General features: G+C 47.7%; 1 protein-coding gene across 1 annotated transcript in view; it reads right to left on the bottom strand.

The window, feature by feature from the left end:
* Positions 1-24,663, bottom strand: part of FOXN3 (forkhead box N3) — a 282,909-nt gene extending 258,246 nt beyond the window's left edge. The window contains exon 1 of the mRNA XM_008053223.1: positions 24,554-24,663. The gene's annotated coding sequence lies outside the window, so the exon portion shown is untranslated. The remainder of the gene's footprint in view (positions 1-24,553) is intronic.
* Between the last annotated feature and the right edge of the window lie 1,077 nt (positions 24,664-25,740).

The following is a 25,740-nucleotide window of genomic DNA, read 5'->3' as shown; positions in this document are numbered from 1 at the left end:
AGGCGGGTCTCTAACCCGCAGGCTCAGGCAATCCACTCACCTCAGCCTCCCAAAGGTGCGAGATTACAGGCTGAGCCACCGAGCCTGGCCGACCATGCGTATTTCTGAAAACTGTCACTCCAGCCTCAGTGCTGGGGGACTGCAGAGTTTCCAGAATTATCTGGGTTCCAAAAGAGGACTCCACCTCCTGCCTTGTCTCAATATCTCAGCTTGGCCAACACTTTGGGAGGCCAAGGTGGGAGGATCGCTTGAGGTCAGGAGTTCGAGACCAGCCTGGGGAACATAGCATGACCTCATCTCTATAAAAAATAAAACTTTTTAAAATAAAAAATAAATAAGCAAGTATCTCAGCACTCTGCGTCCACTCTGTGCTCAGGAGAAGATCATACCCATGGAGTGATTTCAGAGAATCAGAAGGAAACAGAACCTAAAAATCACTCCTTGAAGTTCAATTCTCACCCTCATGTCCCAGGGGCTATAAACCAGTATTTTACATTTCTACTAGTGTGTAAATGACTGATAGATACTGGGGTCATTTCCTAGAATAGGCTGGAGGGAAAGCAGGGATCCCTGAGCCCAGGGTTGTGGAGGTGTGTCACCACGGTGTATTCTAAGTGGCGGAGAGACAAGGCTGAGGCCACGCTGGACAAGAAGGCCCCTGTGCCATCTTCCCTTACTTTTTCCCAGGTTGGGTTTGAAACGATAAGCATCTCCTCACAGTGACTTCCAGGGAAGGATGATTTATCTACCCTCGGCTGGACTGGTACCAAGTGGAAAGTCTCTCCCACAAGCCCTCCCCCATCTCCGGCCTTCCAGGAGGACCAGGACAAAATGCTGAGAGCGTCATGGTCTGTCACAGAAGTAGCACTAATGTGGACACAGGAGGGGTGGGCTCCCTGTCCCCGGCCAGGTGTCCAGGTGGTGAGACCATCTGGGCTGGGAACGTGCCCTCCATAGCTTGCTGGGGGAAGCCCGTGGAGGGGGGCTTAGCTTAAAATCACCCCCTTCGAGTTTCCTTGGCCCCGGTTCCCCTGAGATGGGTATTTTGGAAATTGGCTAGTTCTCCTTACAGAGCCCCGAGAAAGTAGACGCACCCACCCAACAGCCTATGGGCTAGAATCCAGAAAACAAATCCACACCAACAGAAAATGCTGGAAAAATACTGGGAAGGGAACAGGCTTGAGCGCCAGGTTTCCAAAAACCTGAAATTATAAGCCAGAAATGAAAACCTTAACTCTTTGTACCCTGACATAAGAAATAACAAACATGTTAAAATTATTTAGGCCAGGCATGGTGGCTCACACTTGTAATTCCAGTACTTTGGGAGGTCAAGGTGGGAGGACTATTTGAGATTAGCTTGAGCAATATAGCAAAACCCTGTCTTTACAAAAAAATTTAAAAATTAGCTGGGCATGGTGGTACACACCTGTAGTCCCTGCTAGTCAGTAAGCTGAGGCCAGAGTATCACATGAGCCAGGAGGTTGAGGCTGCAGTGAGCTGTGATTGTGCCCCTGCATTCCAGCCTGGACAACAGAGTGAGACCCTGACTCAAAAGTAAATAAATAAGTAAATAAAAATAAGAGTGAATTTAAACTGAGCCAAATGATAACACTGTCTCTTTTAATTAAAAAAACACTTCATTGCAGCTTGCGTCAAAAAATCACACGTACCCCATAAATAGGTACAATTATGTATGTAATTATTATGTATCTATAATAATAAAAGTAAAAAATATTCTAAAACACCCAGCTGCAAAATTTTAAAGATGGGTTAAAAACACAGCACGATGATGATGTGAAGAAACAAGAACTCTCATTCCACATCTGTGGGCATGATCAGTGGGTGCCAGCATTTCAGGAGGGTATTTGGTGATGTGTCACAATTCAAAATGCACATCAGCTTCCACAAGCTGCTCTCTTGCCAGCATGCTTTGCACAGAGGTACACAGTTATGAATGGAACGTTTGTGTCCCCAGAATTCATGAGCTGAAGCCCTACTCCCCAGCGTGATGTATGCTGGAGGTGGGGCTTCGGAGAGGCAAGGAGGGTTAGATCAGGCCCTGAGGATGGAGACCCATGACAGGATGAGCATCCTCATAAGAAGAAGAGAGACCAGAGCACTCTACTTCCACCATGGAGGACACAGCAAGAAGGTGGCTGTCTGCAAACCAGGAAGAGAGCCATCCCTGGAAGCAAACGCACCAGCACTTTGGGACTGTACTTCCCAACCTCTAGAACCATGAGAAATAGATGTCTGTTTTTTAAGGCACCCAAGTGAAAGTATGCTATTACAGCAGCCTAAGCTGACCACGGCATACACAACTGTGCAAAAGTATATATGTATAAAGACTATTTCAGGATCATTTATAATAGAGAAAAAAATAGAAGGAACTTCATGGCCATCAACTAGGGTCAGTTAGCCAAATCCCGGTACTGTCTTTAAAAAAAAAAAGTTTTCATTTCATTTATTCCTTTAAGACAAGTCACTTCATACAGCATTTAGATATATAAAATCATATACTTCATAAATAAAATCAATGCATAATCCTGCTACTTTCATAGACTGGAAATGCTAAGGCTTTTATAAGAACAAGGTAAACTGTGTCACTGATGAACAAAGATGCCCAGAGAGAAAAGCTTGTTGCAGGACTACACGTTGGGTCTATTTTTCATAAAATAGTACTAGATATGTTAATATTTGCACAAAAAGTCTTGGATGGATGGATTGTTATACACTTCACTTCACACTTCCATGCCAAGAACTCATAGATTGGTTAGGATTTTAATGCTTTCAATTTTTTTAAATTATTTATTATAAAGATGTGGGGTACAATTCAGGGTTAGGTATACAAACATTGATCATGCAAGTACCCTTGTTAATGAAGTATGCCCCTCCCTCCCTTAGAAGTTTCCCCCAACTGCCAGTCCCACCCCCCCCTTCCCCTGACAGTTTTCTGCTACTGCCAATTGCATGCTTATAGCGTTAGAATTGTTCAAGTTCACCTTATGAGCGAGAACATATGGAACTCAGTTCTTTGTTTCTGTGATAAGTCACTGAGTATGATCAACTTCAAATCCATCCAATTTGCTGCAAAGTTCATATATTTGTCCTTTTATATGGCTACATAATATTCCATTGTGTATATGCACCACATTTTTTTAATCCAGTCCAGCTTCAATGGGCAACACGGTTGGTTCCATGTTTTTGTTATTGTGAATAGAGTTGCTACAAACATACATGTGCAGGTATCCTTTTTGTAGAATGATTTGAGTTCCTCTGGGTATATTCCCAATAGAGGATTTGCTGGGTCATATGGAAGGTCAATTTCTAGTTCCTTCAGAAATCGCCACACTGTCTTCCAAAGAGGTTGTACTAGTCTGCATTCCCCCCAGCAGTATAGAAGTGTTCCTTTTTCTCCGTAACCTCGCCAGCATCTTTTGTTGTTTGTTTTATTAATGATGGCCATTCTTACAGGGGTTAGGTGGTATCTCAATGTGGTTTTGATTTGCATTTCTCTAATGATGAGTGAGGCTGAGCACTTTTTCATGTGTCTGTTGGCTGCCCAATATCTTCTTTTAAAAAGTGTCTATTCATGTCTTTTGCCCACTTTTTAAAGGGGCTGATTGTTTTTTTCCTTTAACATGTTTGAGTTCCTTGTAGATCCTAGATGTTAGGCCTTTGTCAGATATACAGTTGGCAAATATTTTTTCCCATTCTGTGGGCCATCTCCCTGCTCTCTTGATGGTTTCTTTGGCTTTGCAGAAACTTGTCAGTTTAATGAGGTCCCACTTATCTATCTTATCTCTTATGGCCACTTCAGGTTTTGATCAGGAATCGGTTGCCAGTTCCAACTTCCATAAGAGTGTTTCCTGCATTTTCTAAGGTTCTTACAGTTTGAGGTTTTACATTTAGGTCTTTGATCCATTTAGAGTTAATTTCTGTGTATGGTGATAGGTAGGGGTCCTGTTTCAATCTTCTGGATGTGATCTGCCAGTTTTCCCAGCACCATTTACTGAATAGGTTCTTCTCTCCCCAGTGGTTGTTGTTGGAGGCTTTGTAAAGATGAGTTGGTTGAGGAATTGAGGCTTTGCTTCCGGAATCTCCATTCTGTTCCATTGGTCTATGTTCCTGTTCTTGTACCAATACCAGGTTGTTTTGATACTGTAGCCTTATAGTAAAGTTTGAAGTCTGGAAGTGTGATCATATTTTTTTTAAGTTCAGTCTCCCAGGCTGGAGTACAGTGGCATGATCACAGCTCACTGCAGCCTCAACCTCCTGGGCTCAAGGGATCTTCCCACCTCAGCCTCCTAAGTAGCTGGGACTACAGGCATGGCACCACCACACCCGGTCAAACTTTTCATATTTTGTAGAGAGAAGGTCTCGCTATGTTGCCCAGTCTGGTCTCGAACTTCTGGGCACACTCCTGCCTCTGCCTCCCAGAGTGCTGGGATTAGGAATGTGAGCCACTGCATCCAGCCTTAATGTTTAGAATTAAGCAATAATCAGAGGGAAAACGTTTAATTTTCCCCTCCTTGTGTTGTTTAATTCTCTTCAAGTCCATTCCGGACCCCAGGTAATTTTTTGTCCCTATCTTTTCCCGGAGAGGGAGCAAGGGTGTTGATCTTTTATGTTCTAGAATAGCAGTCTCCAGCCTTTTTAGCATCAGGGACCAGTTTCACAGAAGACAATTTTTCCACCATTGGGGAGGAGGATATGCAGTCAGACCTCACTGCTCATGATAACCTGTATTTGTAGTTGCTCCCCAGCACTAGCATCCCTGCCTCAACTCCACCTCAGGTCATCATCTGGCATCAGATTCTCCTAAGGAGCACACAACCCAGATTCCTCACACATGCAGTTCACAATAGGGTTCATGCGCCTATGAGAATCTCACGCCTCCATTGATCTGACTGGTGGTGGAGCTCAGGTGGTAATGCAAGCGATGGGGAGCAGCTGTAAACACAGATAAAGCTTCCCTCGCCACTTACCGCCCCCTGTGCAGCCCAGTTCCTAACAGGCCACGGAGCAGTATCAGTCCATCGCCCAGGAGTTGGGGACCCCTATTCTAGAGAATTGTGGCTATGGGCTGTGTTTTTTGTTTTGTTTTTGTTTTTCTAAGTCAGGGTTTCACTCTGTCGCCCAGGCTGGAGTGAAGAGGCACAATCAAATCACAGCTCACTGCAGCATCGACCTCCGGCTCAGTTCATCCTCGCATCCCAGTCTCCTGAGTATCTCAGACTACAGGTGCATGCCACCACACCCGATTAAATTTTTGCTCCTGGGCTCAAGCAAGCCTTCTGCCTTGGCCTCCCAAAGTGCTGGGATATCAAGCATAAGCCACTGCACCCAATGGGCTGTGTATTTAATCCCTCTAATTCCATTTGATAAATGACCCAAAATCCCAACTCTTCAAATACCCCCTCACTAGAGATATTTTATGCTTGAGAAATGGCCAGTATAAAGGATAGAAAGCTCAGGACGGTGCCTCCAGAGTGCCAGACCAGGCAAGCTTCCTTTCTCGTTTCAGTGTCCTCATCTTGAGGCCAAGGGCTTGATGGGAATCACCTCCAGGCTCTTCCTAGAGGACCTGAACCCCTATCCGCCTGGGCCCGGAAGGGACACTCAGTCAGCATCTGTGGAAGCCGTGGAGGACAGAGACAGGCATGACATAGGGAAACAGTGGGAAAAGTGACATTTGAGAAAAACCCTCCTTAGCAGCCTCTGAGACAGAGTCAGCCCAGGGAGAGCAGTAAAAGGTTTCGATTCCATGGAAAACACAAGCCCGTTTGAGAGGGTGTCACCCAGAGAACGGGATGTGTGTTGTTCAGGGCTGGTTTTGGTTGGCACTGTAATGGGGAAGGGGTGCAGATGCTGCCACTGTCTCAGGGTGGGGGCAGAGGTATTCAATTTGCTTCAGTGAAGACGCCAGTAAGCAACAAAGTAAACAGACAACCAACAGAATGGGAGACAATATTCACAAACTGTGCATCCAACAAAGGACCAGTACCCAGAATCTATAAAGAACTCACACAGGTCAGCAAGGAAAAAGCAAACAACTTCATTAAGAAATGAGCAAACGACATGAACAGGCACCTCTCAAAAGACATACAAATGGCCAACAAACATGAAAAAATGCTCAACATTACTCATCATCAGGGAAACGCAAATTAAAACCACACTGAGATACCACCTTACTCCAGTCAGAATGGCCATTATTAAAAAATCTAAAAACAACAGATGCTGGTGTGGATGCAGAGAAAGAGAACACTTACACACTGTTGGTGGGAGTGTGAATTACCACAACCTCTATGGAAAGCAATGTGAAGATTTTTCAAAGATCTAAAAGTAGATCTACCATTTGATCCAACAATCCCGCCACTAGGTATCTACCCAAGGAACAGGGGTCATTATATGAAAAAGACACCTGCCCTCATATGTTTATGCAGCACAATTCATAATTGCAAAGATGTGGAATCAACTGATTTGTGAAAGAAAACATGGTATATATCAGGGTACCAAAAAAATGTATACACATTTAAAGCAATGTTATCTGTGTATGACTTTTTGAGGTTGAATTGAATCATAGTAGCAATGTGTAGAATGACGTTCACTCAAAAGACGGCACTCATCAAATGAATGCTAGTGTCACCATGCCACAGGCAGGACAGTCAAAGAAAATGGTGGAAGCACAGTTGTCATTTGAGGAGCACAGGACTGTTTTGAAGTAATCTTTGAAATTCAAGAACGCTGTGGAAGTACAGCGACAATGAAGACAAAAGTACGCACAGAACCTCCAGCATACCTAACAAATGCACACATTTGTGATGAGTGTGAGATGCGTGGTCCTGTGTGTGACGTGCACACAGGAAGACCTGGGAGGCTTCGCTCAACAACGGAAGTCCTGCAGCCGTCATCAGGAGTGTCTGGACACTGATGGGAACAACTTTGAGCACCTCTTGTATTTGCAGAAGTCAGATTTGGCTTGTATTCATCTTTGTTATCAGTATATATTGGGTATTACAATTTGAATACAGGTTTTTCCTTTCTTAAAGTATGTATACATTTTGGGGGGCACCCTCTGTATATACCATAGAATACTATTCAGCTACAAAAAAAGAATGAAATAATGTTTTTTGCAGCAATGTGGATAGAACTGGAGATCATCATCCTAAGTGAAGTAATGCAGGAACAGGAAAACAAATGCCACAAGTTCTCCCTCATAAGTGAGAGCTAAGCTAAGGGTCTGCAAAGGCACAGAAAAGTGTCATGGACACTGGAGATTCAGAAGGGAGGCAGAGGAAGGAACAATGTGCACAAGTGGGGGTGACAGATACACTTGAAGCCCAGACATCTTTGCCACTGTACAAAGCAGCCATGTGCCCAAAACCCATCTGTTTCCCTATGACTATTGAAAATTTTTTTTAAAAGGACAGGTCAGCTCCACACAGGGGCCACGCAGAGAGCCCACAGCAGCCTGTGGCCTGCCGGGGGCCCAAATAATTGACCAGCAGGGTGAGTGGGCCCATGGCCTACAGCCTTCGTGGTCTCAGCTTCCTCGTCTGACAGCTGAGTGGGGCTGGGGGCTATGGGACCTAGTGTGTGGGGGCTGGGTGGGTGGGTGTCGAAGGAAAGCCGGGAGACACACCTGCCAGGTCTTGGGGAGACGGCCCGCCCTCTGCTGCTCCCAAGCCACCAGCGTCATAAGACTGCAAACTGCTGACCCTAAATGGCCCTTTCTGGATCTCCCACCATAATCATGTTTCCTTTAGCAAACACTGATCAATAATTAAACTTCCTTACAGGATCCACATCTCTAGAGTCACATGCCTGATTCAGTCCTAACTACAAGAGATTTGGCTCTGTCGATTCAAGGCCTTCCTATCAGGTACTCCTAATTGTGTGTGTGTGTGTGTGTGTGTGTGTGTGTGTGTGTGTGTGTGTGTGTGTGTGTGTGTGTGTATGTGTATGTGTGTGTGTGTGTGTGTTGGCAGGCTGCTGTTGCCCAATGTAAACTCCAGAAAACCGAGATTGCATCCACCTCATCTCTCATGGCATCTCCAGCAACAAGAGCAATGCCTGGCACACAGTAGGTACTCAGGAAATGAGAACACTGCCTGACACATAGTCGGTGCTCAGGAAGTGAGAATGACGCCCAGCACATAGTAGGTGCTCAGAAAGTGAGAACAATGCCCAGCACATAGTAGGTGCTCAGGAAGTGAGAATGACACCCAGTATATAACAGGTGTTCAGGAAGTGAGAACAACAGCTGGCACATAATAGGTGCTCATAAAATGAGAATACTTGGCATACAGTAGGTGCTCAGGAAGAGAGACTGCTTGGCATATAGTGGGTACTCAGCAAATGAGAACGCCACACAGTAGATACTCAAGAAGTGAGACTACCTGGCACACAGTGGGTACTCAGCAAATGAGAACACCCAGCACACAGTAGATGCTCAGAAAGTTTTGTTGTTTTTTGGTTTTTTGTTTATTTTTTAGTTGGGGGTATCACTCTGTCACTCCGTTACAACTGCAGCTGTAGGCTTAGGCGAGTCCCACCCAGCAGAAGATAAAGCTCTTAAATGCTCAGCCCAGCTCAACGCCCAGCCGAGAGTCAGAGTCGATATTTGCTAAGTGGAAAAGGACAAGGAGACAAAGCTGTGAGCAAGTGCTCCAGAGAGACCAGAGGAAGGCCCAACTGCCCAGTCTGCCTCCCACAAGAAAACCACACCAACATGGCCCTGCTCTAAGGGAAGTGGGTCTCTGAATCACAGACTAGCAGTTTGCTCTCCCAACAGAGCATTCAAAAAAAAGTGCAAGATGCGACATTTGAAAAAAGAAACAGGACCATTTTAAATGGTCTTATGATGACTTAAAATGATAATACTGGCCCTGTGTGACAGCTGATTCCTGTAATCCCCAGTACTTTGAACGGTCGAGGTGGGAGGATCTCTTGAGCCCAGGAGTTCCAGAGCAGCCTGGGCAATACAGCAAGACCTCATTTCTACAAAAAATCAAAATATTAGACGAGTGTGGTTGTGCATGCCTATACTCCCAGCTACTCGGGAAGTTGAGGCAGTAGGATCGCCTGAGCCTAGGAGGTCGAGGCTGTGGTGAGCCATGATCGTGCCATTGTTCTCCAGCCTGTGGGGCAGAGTGAGATCCTGACTCAAAAAAAAAGTAAAAATTGAATAAACTAAGAACAGCTGCTAAGACACCCCGAGAAGCACCTGTCAGCCGGTCTGTGCTGGGTCTCTAAGGCATCACAAGCACCCGCTTTTGGAATCCACTGGTCCCTTTTTCTCTAGCAAGCCTCCCTGCCGGGAGGTAGGGAACTTCTTTTTTTTCCACATTTTGTTCTGAAAGACAGGGACATCCCGGTAACACCTTTCTTCCAGGCGTTCAGCAAAGTCTCTCAGTTCATGTCTAACAGGTCTGCTGCACCAAGCGACATTCTCAAAAGGTCAGAACCTGATACCAAGAGCTCCGGTGAGACATGGACATTGCTTCCTCGGTGCTCGGTGCTGTCTCACCCACATGGACTCCGTGACCGGCAGGAACCTCTCTCGCTCTTCAGAACGTCTAGTAGCATCCCATGCTTGCTTCTCCCTGTAGTACAAATGCCAGTGACATGCAAGCAGACACTTTAAAGAGAAGCGTGGGGTCCTCAGAGAAGGCAGCGAGCAGTCTCACCTCTGCTGGAAGCGACATGGTCAAGTCCAAGAGTTCCCAGGTGGGAACGCCGGTGTCACAGGGGGAATGGTCACAGACATCGCTACCTTTTTTCTTTTTTAAATATTTTTTTTAAGTCAGGGTCTCACTCTGTTGTCCATGCTGGAGTGCGGCGGCATCATCACAGCTCACCACAGTTTCAACCTCCTAGGTTAAGGAGATCCTCCCATCTCAGCCTCCCAAGTAACTGGGACTTCAGATGTGTGCCACCACATCCTCTAATTTTTTTATTTATTGTAGAGATGAGGTCTCATCAAGTTGTCCAGGATGGTCTTGAACCCTGGGCTCAGGCAATCTTCCTGCATCGACTTCCAAAGTGCTGGGATGACAGGCTGTGAGCCACTGCGTCCAGCTATGAATTTTTTTTTTTGAGTTGGAGTCTCACTCTATCGCCCAGACTGGACTGCAGTAGCACGGTCCCGGCCATCTTAGCCTCGACCTGCTGGGCTTGCGATCCTTCTGCCTCAGCCTTCCAAGTAGCCAGAACTACAGACGCAGGGTACCACGACCGGCTAATTTTTTATTTTTATTGTGGAGATGTGCTCTCGCCAAGTTGCCTGGATGGGTCTCGAACCTGCGAGCTTAGGCAATCCACTTGCCTCGACCTCCCAAAGTGCTGGGATTACAGGTTGAGTCACGGAGCCCGGCATGACGTTTTTAATATGGTCCAGTGAGGTGTGTTTTCTTCCTGGCTCTCTTGGTTTTAAGTGTGGCAAAGAATGTGAGAAGTGACGGAATGCCCCAGTCTGAGTTACTGACCATCAAAGACACTGAGAGGTCACATTGCTTCCTCTCCATAGGTGAGACCTGTTCCTGGCCACTGACTGAGGGAGAAGACGCTTGGAATTTTCCACTTAAACCTCAACTTGAGCCGTCCAGGCACAGTGCACCAGGACATCATTCTGGATTCTGCATTGTAAAATTAATTCCAGCGTTGACCCCAGTTTTCGGGTTTAGGTAAACAGTGTCCTTTAGACAGCGGATTATTTGGAGAGAATATTGGAGTCACTCCCATTTCTATCTCTTTCGCTGTAATCCCTTTTTTTTGAGTCCGCATCTCACTTTCACCCAGGATTGAGTACAGTAGCACAATCACGGCTCACTGCAGCCTCCACCTCCTGGGTTCAGGTGATCCTCCTGACTCAGCCTCCTGAGTAGCTAAGACTACAGGCCTGTGCCACTACGCCTGGTTCATTTTTTTATAATAGAGACAGGGTCTCGCTATGTTGCCTAGGCTGGTCTTGATCTTCTGGACTCAGGCGATCTTTCTGCCTCAGCCTCCTAAGCAGCTGGAATTATAGGCTCATGCCTCCATGCCTATCTAACTGTTTTATTTTTTGTAGAGTTGAAGTCTTGCTGTGTTGCCCAGGCTTGTCTCAATCTCCTGGGCTCAAGCAATCCTCCTGCCTTGGCCTCCCAATAGAGACTATAGGTGTGTGCCACCATGCCCGGTTCAGTTTTTTAAATTTTTTTGTAGAGATAGGGTCTCCCTATGTTGTCGAGGCTGGTCTCAACCTCCTGGTCTCAAGTGATCCTCCCACCTCAGCCTCCCAGAGTGCTGGGATGACAGGCATGAGCCCCCACACCCGGCCTGGTTTTATTCTCTTTTTAAATTACACACAGACACACACAACATTTACCCTTGCTGCCCCTGCAGTGAGTCACAGCATGACCAGCACTGAGCACATGGGCAAGGGACGTCACCCAGCAAACACACTGGCTGGGCCTCCCAGAGCCCCAGGGGCTAGCCCATAGCAGTCCCAGTGCCTCCAGTCCCTCGCTTCCATTTGCTTTTCATACTTTGCATCTCTTTGGTCCCTGCCACCTCCTAAGCCACGACTGAGTCCATTAAGGCATGCACTGACCTGCCTCGAGCAGCTGGAGAGGTGAGGGAGTGTCCATCTTGCCACCACCAGACACAGCTTGGCTCACCTATCATGAGCCTCCGTTGACTTCTCCTCCCTTCTCCATGACGGTAAGTGCAGAGGGGAGGCCTCTGTGCCCGCAGCTTCCTGGGGGTCTCTCTACAACCATTTTGCCCATGAGCACAACCCCTGCCCGTGTTGGAAACGCAGTCAGAGTCCCAATTCAGGGCTAGTTCTAGGCGCCTGGATCAGAGAGAAGAATCAAGATCTTGCCTGATATAGCTCTCTGCAGCCTTGACCTCCTGGGTTCAGGTGATCCTCCTGCCTCGGCCTCCCAAAGTGCTGGGATGACAGGCAGGAGCCACTGCGCCCGGCCTTGTGCCCTTCCAAGCAAGCCCTCTGTTACTGTCCCAACACAGAAACTGAGCGAGGGTGTCTCTCCCAGGCCCTTTCCAGGTTGGAGATGCTCAAATTTCTCAGTATTTGCCAGTTGGACAAGTGACCCACGGTACTTCCTGCTCATTAGGAGACAGGCTGAGAACTCAATTTGCAGATGGAAAAAAAGGAGACGCAGGGCTTGCCTAGCTGAGTTCAAGCATGACCTGAGTTAGTGAGTAGCACAGACAAGCTGGAGGTCAGAGCTCCGGTGTGGGACCACCCTGAGACACCCTGACCCACAGCACCAGGAGGAGCCCCTACGGACCACCAGCCACTCCTACCCCTGCCCCTCCAGGACACACCCAGGCTGGGTGAACACAGGTCACCTCGCTGCCTGAATGAGGGTGACTGTGGGACACTTTGTACCTGGATTAGGGTTACCAACTTCCCCAAGGTGCAGTCTCAGCCTCAGCTGCATTATCTCAAGTCTCTGTCCTGTACAGCAAAGTGGCTCATGCAGTGACCAGGCCTCCCTTTCCTTCTCACCTTTGCTATAAACCTGGATTGTTTTAACTGGAATAGAAAGTTCCAAAAGTCACTTGCCTGTCCCTCTGGGTGCTTCCTATCCCCCAGTATGAACAGAGCAGGGGGCCACAGAAGGGGTGGGGAATGGGAGAAAAAGATCCAGGTGGCAGCCGGGCTCGTCCCTGGCACTGGGGCCTTGGGTAAGTCCTCTAGGTCTCATCCTCTTCACCTGAAGGACAGACATGGCACGGCCACCTGCCTGACCTCACACGCAGGACTGTCTGTGCATATAAGACTGAGGTTTGGAAACTGCCAAGTGCAGTCAGATGAAGTAACGAGGTGATGTCAGCGAGCTGGTCCCCACTGGCCCCACTTGGACGCTTCTCTGGGACGCGGCCATCCCCAGCGAGCAGGTGGGGCCTGCCCAGTTCTGAGACATTCCCCAGCTGTCCACTCCCACCCGAGCACAGCAGAACCAAGCGGGTCAGAGGACACAGGCTGAGTCGCGGTTCCATCCTGATGGGGCCAAAATCCTTTCATAAGCATCTGTTTACACACCAGCTAAACTACATGTTCAGCGACTCTGGGCACTTGGCAGGACCCAGGAGCACAGCCCCACTTGGTGGAACTTCTCAGCCAACTGATACTCATCACATCACACGTAGAACGAAAAACACACCCAGCCATTTGGAGGGGAACCATCCTAGCCTCAATACATATTTCTCTCCTCCTTTCTAAAAAGACCACTAAGCACTGTCCAACCTTCTTCCCTATATCATGCCACCAACATAAACACTGATTATCCTCCTGAGTCTGGAATCAGCAGGACCTGTCCCATCACTCACAGTTTAGAGACTCTGGGCAAATTATTTCACCTGTTTCTTCCTTGGTATTGTCATCTTTAAAAGATGGTCAGAAAACCAAGCAAATCAGGAGTGTGGCAATCCCAGCATACAACCGGCGATTGACTTAAAACTGAGTGCCCGGGCTTGTAGAGGATGGCTTCTCCCTCTGAGATATTTTTGTTCCTTCCCAACTCCTGGCTCAATTCCAGAGAGCTGAATTTGCTGGCAAAGTGAGGCTGTCTTGTGTGGACATAAATTCCTTCTGGGGCCCTGAAGAATATAACTTGGGCCCTGATCGAACAGTCATGCCAGCAACCCAGGCACTCCATTCCAGGCAGCCAGGTTTTCAGCAAGCAGCCAGGGGCAGCCAGTGAGAATAACACAGACAAACACCGAGAGCCAAGTAAAGGAAGACAGAAGCTTCCCTAGCCCTCCTGCGGGAGAGAGGCCTGAGCCAACTAGGTTTGTCCTTGCAAGAAGAAACGTGCAGATACCCACTTAGGAAAACGAAATACAAAAGACGACTTAAAACACTGGAACGGGATGGGCGTGGTGGCTCACGCCTGTAGTCCCAACACTAGGAGGCCAAGGTGGGAGGACAGCTTGAGTCCAGGCATTCAAGACCAACCTGGGCAACATGAAAAACCCTCATCTCTACCAAAAAAAATTAGCAGGATGCAATGGCATATACCTGTAGTCCCAACTACTCAGGGGGCTGACACAGGAGGATCGCTTGGGCCCAAGAGTTGGAGGCAGTAGTGAGCCATGATCGTGTCATGCCACTGCACTCCAGCCTGGGTGGCAGAGTGAGACCCTGACTCAAAAAAAAAAAAAAAAAACCCAGAAAGAAAGAAAAAAATGAGAACCAAACACACTGAGTGTCTGCTTGGGAGGCATATGTTTGTGAGTGAGATAAGTTTAGGGGGCCTGGAGCCTGAGCCAGCCCTTGGTTCAGTCCCTAGAAAGGACAGTCCAACTTCAGGAGATGAGTCCATGGTCCTCCAAAGGGTGTGAAGAATTCTCTCCTAATCCCACCCACTGGCTTCAGCCAAGCAAGGTTTCCAGAGCTCCATCAACAGCACTGAAGGTGTCACCTGCAGACACCACAGGGCTGCACATAGATTCCTCCCTCTCCCCCCTGCAGGTACAAAGGTGTGCTCCACTTCCTGGCCTACTGGCGTTGGGGTGGTCATGTGACTGGCTTTGGTCAATACAATGTAAGTGACAGTGACACGTGACACTACTAGACAACTGTAAGGGCCAACACTTGCTGGATGTCTTCTTTTCCTCAGCCATGGTGATGGGAATATACTAATCAGCCTCAGTCAGGTAACACGAACTCCCAGTCAATCGTCAGCAGACAAGTAGATCCAGGAAGAAACCCAGCCTCAGTATTTGATGCCACTGAGCTACGGGGGTCATCTGTTATCCCCAAATCTAGTCAACCCTGAGTGACACACAGGCACAACCTAGTCACCAGGAAGGGACTTTCTTCTTCCAAATTGGTAATTCATTGTCAAGTGTTCAGTTGGAGTAAACAGATTAAATAGACAGTGAACACGTGGAGTACCAGCCTGGGCAACAGGCAAGACCCCATCCCTACAAAAAAGTTAAAAATTAGCCGGGTATGGTGTCGCATACCTGTAGTCCCAGCTACTTGGGAGGCTGAGGTGGGAAGATCGCCTGAATCCAAAAGGTCGAGGGTGCATTGTGCCACTGCATTGCAGCCTGGGATCAGAGTTGGACCGCGACTCAAAAAAAAAAAAAAAAAAGAAAATCTGCCCCAAATGCATCACCCACCAGTGGAGAAGGCCATCACTTTAATAAACTCCAACTTCTGACATGAAGGACACACTCTATAACGTGCTTGACCAGCAGATGGGTGGATCCTTCCAGAAGTCAGGACGGGCTGCCCACCTGGGAATTCTTTTGTTCATTCTATTTTCCCTGTTAAATCCAGAGTTTTAAAATGCAGGTCCGTGAACATCACTATGGCTGACACCCACCTTACTCAGATTCAACACCCGTATCTCACTCTCCAAAGGCAAATTTCAGTTCATCATTTAAAAAATGTTTTGTGTGGTGATGAGGTCTCACTATGCTGCTTAAGCTGGTCTTGAACTCCAGGGCTCAAGCAGTCCTCCACCTCAGCCTCCCAAAGTGCTGGGATTACAGGCGTGAGCCACTGTACCCGAACTTATCATTTTATACTCAAAACATGAATTTAGGATAAAATTGTAGTACTCTCCTACACTAAAAGAATCCACAAGCTAGTCTTTTTTAAATAGCAAAATATGCCAAAACACATATGTCTCACACAGTTGCAATGCCATCTAAGAGAGTCAGCGAAGGCTGGGACTGATAAAGTCTGCATCATCTTAGAGAAGGAGCCCCACTGACACAGGCGCTGTGTACACAAACCAAGTGATTCAGTCCTCTTGGGTCAGATCTACTGTTTCAGCCATCATTACTTTTTTCACTTACCAATCTGGCTGGGTGCAATAGCTCACGTCTATAATCCCAGCATTTTGGGAGGCCAAGGCGGGAGAATCGCTTGAGCCCAGAAGTTGGAGACCAGTCTGGGCAACATAGAGACCTCATCTCTACAAAAGATCAAAAAATTAGCCGGGCATGGTGGCATGTGCCTGTAGTCCCGGCTCCTCGGGAAGCAGAGGTGGGAGGATCACCTGAGTCCAAGGAGGTCAAGACAGCCATGATTGTGCCACTGCACTCCAGCCTGATCAGAGAGTCAGTCACTTACTGGCAAATCAATAAAATGTTTGGAAATAAATATGGAAAAAAGATATGGCCAACCAGTTGGTCCTTAAGGCCAAAGGACCTACCTATCACCCCATTCTCACCCCAAGCCTACACCTTGTACCTGCATTCTAATTTCCCAAGGCACTGAGGGTGAGTCTCTAAGTACCTTGATGTATGTGTGGCAGAAACACTTGGACGTAACAGTCAATTAAATTATTAATGAGAGAACTGTACAAACAAAAGCATCAGGTTCTTTTATGTAGTAATAATTATTATCGTAAGCAATGCAAATTGAATAATAGGAACCATCAGGACAGTTCAGTGATAAGCTAACAATTTGTGGCAATCAGCCCAAACATCTCTGCTCAAGCTGTTTAATAAAATAAATAGCAGCTTGTTGACATTTTTGTTCAGTTAAGCACATAGACATCCAGAGGCTACTATGTGTCCCGGGCAGACGGGCTAAGACACAAGTGGTGACTGAATGATATAAAAAGAGAATGAATCCTGATGGTGGTGATTTAGATATTTCCATATAAATTTTTTTTGAGTCATGGTCTCTGTCGTCCAGGCCGAGTGCAGTGGCACAATCGTGGCTCACCACAGCCTCTACCTTCTGGGCTCAGGAGAGCCTTCCACCTCAGCCTCCCAAGTAGCTGGGACTACAGGTTTGAGCCACCACGCCTGGCTAATTTTTTGATTTTTTGTAGAGACGACATCTCGCTGTGTTGCCCAGGCTGGTCTTGAACTCCTGGACTCAAGCAATTCTCCCACCTCAACCTCCCAACATGCTGGGATTACAGGTGTGAGTCACTGCACCAGACATATTTCCATATCTTAAGGAAACAATGAACCCTATGAAGTGTCCCACCATCAATGACACAATTTATGTATTTATGCACACATCTATATACAACAGACATATATTTACTTATACATTACATGAATACACACATATATAACAATAGATTATTGCAACTAAGTATAATGTTTCAGTTACATTCATGTGAGGAATAAAGACATATGCTATCATAATAACAGACCATCACTATTTAGCAATTAGTTATTGACTAGGTACAGTGGCTCATGACTGTAATCCCAGCTCTTTGAGAGGTTGAGGCAGGAGGATTGCTTGAGCCCAGGAGTTCGAGACCAGCCTAGGCAACAAAACAAGACTCTGTCTCGATGACAATTTTTTTTTTTAATTTTCCACACCTGCAGTTCCAGCTACTTGGGAGGCTGAGACAGGAGGATCGCCTGAGCCCAGGAGGGCAAGGCTGCAGTGAACCATGATTGTGCCACTGCACTCCAGTCTGGGCAACAGAGTGAGACACTAACTCAAAAAAAAAGTTTGGGGGACAGGCTTCTTGTTTTGCCAAGTAAGAACACTGCACACGCCACCTTGAGCTTCTCTCACTTAGCCTTTGGAGAGCAAGAGTTCACCTTTAAGCCCTTCCCTGAGCATGTCTGTAGGATGTCTGTCCCGTTAGACTGTTAGCTCGGGCCCCACACCCCAGAATTCCCTCTGCCTTCTACCTAGGCTCCCTTGTGTCTAGAAGCCACTGAAATAGACCAGCCAGGGCTCCCCAGTCTGAGAACTACTAGTTATGTCTCCTTTCACTCGAAAATGTTTTACAATCTCTTGTCTCCCTTCAGAGAATTTCTGGAAACACCTTTTCTAGAATGTTATGTAGTCAACTCAAAAAAAAAGAAAAAATCTGCACAGAGTGCATTTCAGTCCTTGATGAGACAGGATAAGTCTCACAGAAAGGTAGCCTCCCAAAAGGGGCCGTCAGCCTGGGGGCCTGACCACGACAACCACAAACATGCCTGCCAAGGTCATGACTACCTTCCTTGGGAATAGCAGCGGCCACCTACAGGAGACTGTCCCTGGCATCCGGCCCTAAGCCCCTACCACAGCCAGCCAGAGGCCTGGTCTGAAGGGAACCAACTCACAGGCCCTGGGCCAGGACCAGAGTTTACAACAACAAAGAAGGATTGAGACCAGCCTCAGGTCCGAATTCTTGGAGGACAAAGATCACGAATATGACATGGCAGGCACAGTGCCCAAGTGCCACGCGTCCACTGGCATCTAGTCAATTGTTATGGCAATCATGAGCACGTGGAAGACAACAATGAAAGGAAAAAAAATCCTGAAACAGGCCAGGCGCATTGGCTCACACCTGTCATCCCAGCACTTTGAGAGGCCAAGGCAAGAGGACTGCTTGAGCCCAAGAGCTCGAGACCAGCTTGGGCAACACAGTGAGACCACATCTCTACAAAAAAAGAAGAAGAAATCAGAAGAATTAACCAAAGATCATGGTGCACACCTGTAGTCCCAGCTACTCGGGAGGCTGAGGCAGAGAAGAATCACCTAAGCCTGGAATTTCAAAGCTGTACTGAGCTGTGATGGTGCCACGCTACTCCAACCTTACAAAGTAAAAACCTGCCTCAAAAAAAAAAAAAAAATCCTGAAACATAAAATAAACAGACACGCTCCCTTGTCCCTTGTGTTCCTTGGAAGAAGACCCTCTATATGGTCTTTCTGCCTCACACAACTGCCATCAAGAGCATCCACAATGTCTTCAACCCAAGGGCTCTTTGTTGAATGAACAATGAGTGAATTCTCATATGCCCCTTGTTACTGTTTGATATATGAAACAACTGACTTGGAAATCTTTTACACTAATTCTCATTTAAATAAAAGATAAATTTTCATTTCATTCCAATTGTCAGTCAGGACCAGATGTCCTTCGGTAATAACAACTTTAGTAATACTTTTTTTTTCTTTTTGAGACAGGGTCTTGCTGTGTTACCCAGGCTGGAGTGCAGTGGCACCATCACAGCTCATTATAACCTCGAAATCCTGGACTCAAAGAGTCCTCCCGTCTCAGCCTTCTGAGAAGCTGAGACTACAGGCACACCACCACATATGGCTAATTTTCTTATTTAATAATAACGTTAAGAGCTACCACAGACCTGGGCGTGGTGGCTCATGCCTGTAATCCCAGCACCTTGAGAGGATCACTTGAGCCCAAGAATAAGCCTAGCCTGGGCAACACAGTGAGACCTCATCTCTACAGAAAATTTAAAATTTAGTTGGGCATGGTGGCTCACACCTGTAGTCCCAGCTACTTGGGAGGCTGGGGTGGGAAGATTACCTGAGCCCAGGAGGTCAAGGCCATGGTGAGCTATGATTGTGCCACTGCACTCTACCCTGGATGACAGAGTGAGACTCTGAGTCAAGGAAAATAATAATAATAATAATACACACTCTTACCTACTTCACAGAAATGATTGTGACAACCACGTGTGAAACACTTTGTGAAAAAAATATTCCATGCCTTATGGAACTAAGATGTTACCATCATCTTTTTCCCAATAGTGCAGGTTATAGAAAATTCTGCTGGGCATTCACAAGGCCAAAGCGTGGATCTAGAAGTTCTAGGTCATCTGTGGGGATTTCCATTTAATTAACCGAGTCAGGGGAAACACCCAGAGCCATTCTCAAAGGTGCCAACCAGCAGTCAAGAGAAAATCTCCCCAGGACCATGACAGAGGACCCATCATCGGGGACAGTCCCTTGTTTGGTTTTGTTTTTTTAATATCTGGGCCCAGTTATGACTCAAGCTCAACTGCCCCTGGTATTGCCCAGGGTTTAACCATGTGTGGCCTGTGTGTGGCCCAGGCTGGAAGTCCCATGCAAGGCACTGGAGGAGCCAAGAGTTTGTCACTGGCTAGCCTGACAAACTCTGGCATCCCAGATACCAGAGCTTGGTCACTAAAATGGAGGGTTCCAGCCTTCTAAGAATCTTGAGCCTTGAACTATGACTGCAGTCGTGAGGACATCCCAAGAGGCCACGCCGGATGGGGTATGTAGATGGGTCACACCCCAGACTCCAGCTGGCCCCTCCAGACTCCATCTTGAAAATGAATTGATTTTTTTCTCTCATTTTCTCCATTGTATTCATTCAGAGGGAAAAAAAGACCTCATAAATGTCATTTCATATTCTAAGCAATTTGCTATAGGCAACGACACCATTACTTTGTACAAATAAATTTACATAAATCATTATTAGAATGTTTTATCTTGGCAACATTATTTGGTTCCCAGCGCACAAATTAAATGCATGCTTAAAGCAGAATATTTTAAAGTCATTCCTATATTGTTTATGAGGCAGGATTAGAAATTTCCATCTCCTAGTTCGCTCATCATGGAATTCCTTCCATTTTCTCTGTACTCCTGGAAGCCACAGGCATCATTTTCTGGGGTTTTTTTGAAGCAAACCACCAACAGGTGACTGCCATGTTGGGACTGTGCCACATTGGGACTGTTTTGTCAGTGACTGTCCCTCTGACTTTGTGGGTCTGGGTTCGAGCACTGATTCGGAGGGCTGGGAGCCAGGTAGATCACAGCATCACGAAGAAGTGGCTTTTTGGTTGATACTATTCTGCAAGCAGACGGTCTCTGGCTGTGGTTAAGCTTTATTATTACTTTCTTTCTTTTTTTTTTTTTTTTTTTTTTTTTGAGTCAGGGTCTCTTTCTGTCACCCAGGCTGGAGTGCAGTGGCACATTCACAACTCACCACAGCCTGGACCTCTTGGGCTCAGGTGATCCTACCGCCTCAGCCTCTGGAGTGGCTAGGACTACAGGTGTGCACCACCACGCCCGGATAATTTTTTTGTCAAGATGAGGTCTCATGTTGCCCAGGCTAGTCTTCATTTCCCGGGCTCAAGCAATCTTCCCACCTCAGTTTCCCGAAGTGCTGAATAACAGGTGTGAACAACGACACCTGGCCTTTTCTTTTCTTTTTTAAAATAAATAAATTTGCAAATAAGCTTTGCCACCTCTGTTTCTCCTGGCTGTTCGCCTCAGGAAGTTGCCTGTTTGGATGAACTAGACAGCACAGGGTGAGTCTTCACTGGCTGGAGTGTCACTCCACCTTTTCTGTCTGTGTGAAACGTGGTATCCAGTTTTAAAACCAGCTGCAGCTGTCAGTGTCACGGGAGGAAGTGCTGGAAGGGGCCAGGAGACACGTGCGTCATCCCTGGCACTGCCACGGCTGGCTCTGGAAAATCCACAGGGATGCCTCACCGGTCTTCTCACTGGCATCACCAGGGCCAGGCTCGCTGCTCAGCGGGGGACATTCTGAGAACAGAGACCTGGGCCAGGGTCAGGCAAGTGGAGTACCCCATGGACAAGGGGGTGAGGCAGCCCAGAGCACACAGGATCAGACATACCCTATGCAAATCAGTGCAAAAATCAAAGCCACTGCATGCTGTGAGACGGAATAATGCAAACCTTTTTGCATCTGTTACCTCATCTTAAAACATGAGAGATTCTGCAAACTCACCTTGCAGCTTATTTGGGGGATTAGATGAAGCAATGCAGCAAAAAATCTTAGATAACACCGGACTCTTAGAAAAGGCTTAAGACACAGTAGTTAATGTTCATCTTAAAGGATGGCCAGTGGAAAAACTGTCTTCCATGAAACTGGTCTCTGATGCCAAGAAGGCTGGGGACCACTGGCCTTGGACATCACAGCTGGGCCTGGCTCAGGCAGTGAGCAAGACTGGAACCCACATCTCCAATTCTGACTCTAGTTTTCAGTCAACAGTATCGCAAAACCATACCAGATTGGGAAAAGCATTGCCAAGACTAAATACCATGGCTTACTCATGGTGAGCCTTCCATGCTTACTTGATTTAAAACAAAATATTTATTTGGTTTAAAATAAAATAGCTCACACCGTGAGCCAAGTAAAAAGAAAAAAGCTCCAAAATGCAAGGTTTGCTTTCATTGGGTGCTGACTTGTTCCAACATTTAGGTTAATTCAAGAAGTCTGGATGCTTCATTTTAAAGACTGCCTGGACACGAAACAGCCTTGATGCTGAAGCCAGATTTAATGGACAACTGAAGGGATAGATGAGGAAATCTGACAAGCCTGTGGCCAGATCACCCCCTACTCTAGAACATTCCTGCTCCTCTCTGTCCTGTTCTAACCCTACTCATCCCTAAATCCTGCCTTCTGAATGAAGAGAAAACTCCACACAACCAAGTCTGCAGATGCTCATGTCACAACTGGCAAGGCCGGGGCTTGGTCAAGTCTTTCCTTAAAAGGCCACAGAGTAAATCTTCCCCAGATCCCACCACACATACTCAGCATGGCCACTGGAAGGGCAAAAGCTACCACAGATGACCCGGAAATTGATGAATGTGGCTCTGTGCCAATAAAACTTTATTTAGAGCCAGTGAAATCTGAATGCCATGCAAAGTCCATGAGGTGCAACATTTTTTTCTTCTTTTAATTTTTTCCAACCATTTAAAAATGTAAATACTGGCTGGGTACAGTGGCTCACATCTGTAATCCCAATACTAGGGGAGGCCAAGGCAGGAGGATCACTTGAGGCCAAGAGTTCAAGATCCGCCTGGACCACATAGTGAGACCTTGCCTCTACAAAAATTAAAATTAAAAAGTTTGTGGAGTATGGTGGCATGCGCCTGTAGTCTCAACCACTCGGGAGGCTGAGGCAGAAGGATCCCCTGAGCCCAGGAGTTTGAGGCTGCAGTGAGCTATAATTACACTGTTACACTCCAGCCTGGGCCCATATCGAGACCCTTATCTCTATTAAGAAAATACAAAAATTAGCTGGGCGTGGTGGCACATGCCAGTAGTCCCAGCTATTCAGGGGGCCAAGCTGGAGGATAGCTTGAGCCCTGGAGTCTGAGGCTGAGGTGAGCTATGATTGCGCCATGGCACTCCAGCCAGTTAAAAAATTAAAAAGTAAGAACCATCCTGAGCTTGTCTGCAGCACCCCGACAGGCAGCGGGCCATCCTGGCCCCAGGCTGTGGGTATCTGCCAACCCCTGGCCTGGGCTTGCAGGGGAAGAAGCAACAGTGTGTGAGGCAATCGCTGCAGTGCTGGGGGACAGGAACACAGTCATCATTCTCGTCCTCCCACCTCCTGGGTCTGGTGGTCAGGGCTGTGATTCCCAGAGCTCCCAGAGGGTACAGCCTCAGCTCCTGTAGGTGAGGCAGACGGCCCAAAGCAGGACGAGCAGGAGCAGCAGCTGTGAGACCCAGGACAGCAAGGGTCTCTGCCGCCGCCTTATCTGGCATGATCCAAGGCAGCGCTGGTGAGGGCGAGGGTGTGCAGGATTTGCTGCATGACCCCCAAACTACCCAGGGCATGTGACTCCCCCCGACTGCAGCCCCCTCCTTATTCTGGAGAACCCCAACTTGGCCTTCAGACCTCTCTTGATGGGCCCAGCAGCAACTTCCAGACCACTGTTCCTTTTTTTGAAGTCGGGTTCTGGTTCCGTACCCCAGGCTGGAGTGCAGTAGCACAACCTTGAACCCCTAAGCTCAAGTGGCACCACAACCTTGACCCCCTAGGCTCAGGCGATCATCCCGCCTAAGCCTCCCGAGTAGCTGGGACTACAGGTGTGCACCACCACGCCCAGCTAATTTTTTTATTTTTTGTAGAGATAAGGTCTTGCTATGCTGCCCAGGCTGGTCTCGAACTCTTGGTCTCAAGTGATCCTTCTGCCTCGGTCTCCCAAAGTACTGGGATGACAGGCGCGTGCCACCACGCCTGGCTCATTTTTTGATTTATTGTAGAGACGAGGTCTTGTCATGTTGCCCAGGCTGATCCCAAACTCCTGGGCATGGGTAATCCTCTCGCCTCCGCCTCCCAAAGTGCTGGGATTACAGGCGTGTGCCACTGCGCCTGGCCAGAGCCCGGCTCTTGGTTTCTGTTTCCTCTCTTCATTTCTATTCTCAGAATCACCTTGTGAGTTACCAGGGACGGACCTCAAAGACTCTGGGTCATCCTGGGGCCCTGATGAGCCACAGAAGCCAGGCAGAGCTGCAGAGGGAGGACAAATGACCCGCAGACCCGCAGTGACAAAGCCCAACGAGGTTCTCCTTTTTCTTATGAGTGAGTCGTGGGCCTGAGGCTAAACTGTGAGCACCCTGAGGACAGGAGCCAGCCTGCTACTTTTCCATCCACGCCTGTCCCAAGAACACAAAGCAGACACTCAGTCACACTTACGGAACTCACCTGGAGGTGTTTTAGGGAGCTTGACACAATGAAAGCAAAACACGGCATTCTGGGAAACAAAGGGACACAGCGGCTGGTTTCTACGTGAAAATTCCCAGCAACGTCCCGGTGTCTCTGGGACACACACCAGCATCTTAAATAGAGTCATGATTCAGTGCCTAAGTTGGACTGACCCATCATCGTATGCCTAAGTTGGACGGACCACATTGTCACATCTGATTGGCCACAGACATCAATCACTAAGAAGACTGGGGGAGGCGGGGAGGAAACTGGTTGGTGGAGAAACAACCCATTTGTCATCTGCATGTAAAACACAGCTCTGGCATCTCACGTACCCAACGCTGTCCACACAAGGTGCAGCGTGCTGGGGATGGCCAGGGGTTACCTGAGTCAGAATGGGTCCAGGAGACCGAGGTCCGCATCGCTCCCGTCACAGAAAGGACAGTGGGGCCTCCATGGTCATGAGGATGCTGGTCTTCTAGAGGCTGGTGGGGGAGGAACAGAAGAAGGTCAGAGTTTGGCAGAAAAAGCAGAGAGTGCCCGCACCACCACACCAGTGTCAGCCCGGCCCACCTAGAAAGTGACGCCCTTGCATGAGAAAGTGACTGTCACGGGACCTCTGTCTCTCAGATTATTAGAGGCCCGAGTCTTTCACAAGGGAGTGTTTGGAAACCACCTCATGGGGCATAGGAGGACCAGAAATTTGAAAATATACACCATGAATGTTGCAAAACTCTCATATGCCACTGCAACTGCCCTCAAGATGGCTGTGAGACCATTTCATGTCACCGCAGCTGCTGCTCGAACACCTGTCTACACAAAGGAGAAACATCAGATCATGGCAGGCATCCAGGCCAGCGTTCCGCCCCATGGTGGGCCTCGAGCCTCTGGGAGGACCATGGCCATAGGCCCTGAAACTCACGGCCACAGGCCCAGAAGCCCACGGCTCTGTCCCACTGTTATAAGATGATTGCGCCGGTCCGCACTCAACGGCTGCAAGTCACGGGGCCTCAGTCAGCCAGTCAACTTGCAAAGTAGGAAGGTTGGTACAGGAGACAGACTGCCTAATAATTGCCAATGGAAGATACTTTTTTTAGCCCAGGCCTCAAGGATGGCAATTCAATGAACTCTCTAATGCAGAGAATGGTGGTGTCCTATAAGTTCTAGTGTGAGAACGTTAGGAAACAGACACGTTAGATCGGTGGTTCCCAAACGGTGTACCCTGGAGCAGCACCATCAACCTTCCCGGACAGCTTGTTGGAAATGCAGATTCCTGGCCCCTACCTGAGACCTATGGAATCAGGTCATAGTGTCTGGAGGTAGCTCAGAGACCTGCGCTTTAACAGACGTGGTTCCAATACACCTAAGCTCATAAATATATCTGCCCATGGGAAGACATTTATTCTACTGTAAAATAAAGTCACCCTTTGCTAGTTCAAGTTTAAGCTCCAGTTCAGGACAGAGCACTGAGTCAGGGACTGGGGAGGGATGCAGAGCCAGAGAGGAAGGGTGAGAAAGGTGATGGGGAACCCATCCTTGAGATGTGAGCCATCCACTGTGGAAGACACCACT

The sequence above is a fragment of the Carlito syrichta genome, unplaced genomic scaffold (genome assembly GCF_000164805.1).
Source record: "Carlito syrichta isolate Samal-C Ts95f unplaced genomic scaffold, Tarsius_syrichta-2.0.1 Scaffold287969, whole genome shotgun sequence".
In the NCBI taxonomy this organism is placed as follows: Eukaryota; Metazoa; Chordata; class Mammalia; order Primates; family Tarsiidae; genus Carlito; species Carlito syrichta.
Note: the sequence above shows the minus strand (reverse complement) of the source record. Positions and strands in the feature narration are given on the sequence as shown.